We start from the raw sequence: 2,500 nt of genomic DNA on the forward strand, positions 1-2,500 counted from the left end.
TGTCACATACTCACACCGCTCTACATTTCACTAGGATACCCTTTGTTGTTGTTTTTTTGTTTTTCTTCCTTCAAATACGTCGCGTTTGTGCTGTTATAGACATATGGTTAAAAGCAAAGAGTTAAGAGATGCTAAAAGGGCCAGGTCTACATATACATACGTACACACATAATTTTCCGTACATATATATATAGAGATAGAGAGATTTCAAAAGATTTTCACATTCATATATTACTTTGGTGATAAGCGTTGGTTTCTTTTAGATAGCATGTTTAGATAGCTGGAGTCTTGTTAGATTTTCCGAGATTATTGAGACTGGTTAGATTATCTTTTGTCTTTGTACGGTTATTTTCTTTCACTGATGATATTTTCGGTCTGTCTGTTTCTCTCTCTCTTCTTTCTGTTTCTCTTTCTCTCACTCTCACGGTTTCTCTCTCTGTGTTTCTTTCTCGCTTCTTCTCTTTTCTCTCTCTCTCTGTCATTCTCTCTCTCGCTCTCTCTCTTCTCTCTCTTTCTGTCATTCTCTCTCTCTTTTCTCTCTCTCTCTCTCTCTCTCTCTCTCTCTCTCTCTCTCTCTCTCTCTCTCTCTCTCTCTCTCTCTCTCTCTCTCTCTCTCTCTCTCTCTCTCTCTCTCTCTCTCTCTCTCTCTCTCTCTCTCTCTCTCTCTCTCTCTCTCTCTCTCTCTCTCTCTCTCTCTCTCTCTTTCTTTTCCTTGGGGTGATGCCCCTCGCGAAGTCTTCTCTAGTAGCAAGTCCTTACCTCCCCCCCTCCCCCCCTCCCCCTAGATCTTCAACCAATAAAACAAATCATTTCAGATCTTGAGAAAAGTATGAAAAAAAGAGTTTTTAGCCAAAGCCATTTTTCCTCTAATAAATGCATTAAAAGGAATACTGCTCTGACTTTTTGAGTAAACAACTGTGCTAGAAGTTCATCATAATCTAGAGCCGAGCTTGTTCTTCAGCGCACTTGGTAGCCATTTTGATCGCTATTCATTGAAGAAGTTGTGATATCTTTATGTCCGTCCTGAACGTTAGCTAACTCCACTTGTGTGACATTACTTTGGTCCGGGACCTTTGTTCCAGATTATATTTCATATCCTTTTACCTTGTTTTTAATCAGGAGTGACTCATCATTTTCGGAGAATGAATCTGTGATAGTATGAATATCTGCTGGGATACGTTTCTCGGCCTTAGGGATAAAACTCTTCGATTTTCTTCTTCTGAGAATGATCCTATATCGTTCAAATATTGATGGGATATTGTTTTCCATTCTCATATCGTTGACAATAATAATAATTTCGCGAATTTAGATATATATATATATATAAAGGTGTTTAGTACTCACTGGCTATGAGAGATGTCAGAATCATCTCCCAAATGAAGTCACTTTTCACTCGATTCTATAACCATTTCATTTGATTTATGATCCACAAGGGTGTGCGCGCCTTCCTCAGCATACCTCTTAGGTATTGTTGTCATACCCTTTGCTATACTTAGAACTTTTATTCTAATTGATTCGAGGTTGAAGGGTGAGGCACTGTTTTGTAGGTGTTAAGGATATCATCAAGAGATAGTTACGTCATTAGACTGTGACATCCTCAACGAAGCATCTCCGTGCCTCTCTTCGGTACATGTGAGAAGCAGAGAGAGGTCCAAAGGTTCTTTCTTTGCCTGCAGTTGCAACTCACAAAGAGCAATATCTCATTCTTTTTGCAGCAATACTGAACTTCCGCCAGACATATATATTTGCCTAAGTCATATGAATCAGTCGCATTGAATGTACCTTTCATAAATATCTACTGTCCTGCTGCCAACAGGTGCGTCATGATCATGGCAAGAGGATCTGATACGAGGCTGTCCATGATCAAGGGAGCCTAAGGATGCAGGTTATCAGTTTAATCAAGACTGAGGATCGAATATTAATATTTTCGGCAGTCAGGATATCATCCTACCACTTCTACAGTTCCTTATGTGTTTCGTCTCCCATCAAGTATGTTAATTTTTCCTGTCTAAGCATTTTTTTTAAAGTATTTATTTTTAAAATGTTCTCAGAAATGTACTATAAACTATCACGAGTGTTAATCAACATCAAGAGATTATATCTATCTATTCATGCACTATGTAAACATTTATTCATATACATATATATGCTGAATATATATATAGGTAAATATAAATCTATCTATCAATCTCTCTCTCTCTCTCTCTCTCTCTCTCTCTCTCTCTCTCTATATTATATATATATATATATATATATATATATATATATATATATATATATATATATATAATATATATATATATATATGTATATATATATATATACAAATATATATATATATATATATATATATATATATATATATATATATCCTTTATACATGTAATATCTTCTAAAAACATATATATATATATATATATATATATATATATATATATATATTATATATATATATATATATATATATATATATATATACCGATATAATATTCTGAAATAT

At 34.6% G+C, this 2,500-nt stretch overlaps 1 protein-coding gene across 4 annotated transcripts in view; it reads left to right on the forward strand.

Moving 5' to 3' along the window:
- Nucleotides 1-2,500, forward strand: part of LOC122259920 (dietary and metabolic glutamate transporter) — a 38,509-nt gene that overhangs the window by 19,502 nt on the left and 16,507 nt on the right. For 3 of the 4 annotated variants that reach the window (XM_086530629.1, XM_086530623.1, XM_086530628.1), the window contains exon 2: nt 1,817-1,989. The exons of the other annotated variant lie outside the window; for it this stretch is intronic. The gene's annotated coding sequence lies outside the window, so the exon portion shown is untranslated. The remainder of the gene's footprint in view (nt 1-1,816; nt 1,990-2,500) is intronic. 4 annotated transcript variants of the gene reach the window in all.

Source organism: Penaeus japonicus, unplaced genomic scaffold (assembly GCF_977035675.1).
Source record: "Penaeus japonicus unplaced genomic scaffold, GWHDUDI00000001_assembly GWHDUDI00000033, whole genome shotgun sequence".
Classification (NCBI taxonomy): Eukaryota; Metazoa; Arthropoda; class Malacostraca; order Decapoda; family Penaeidae; genus Penaeus; species Penaeus japonicus.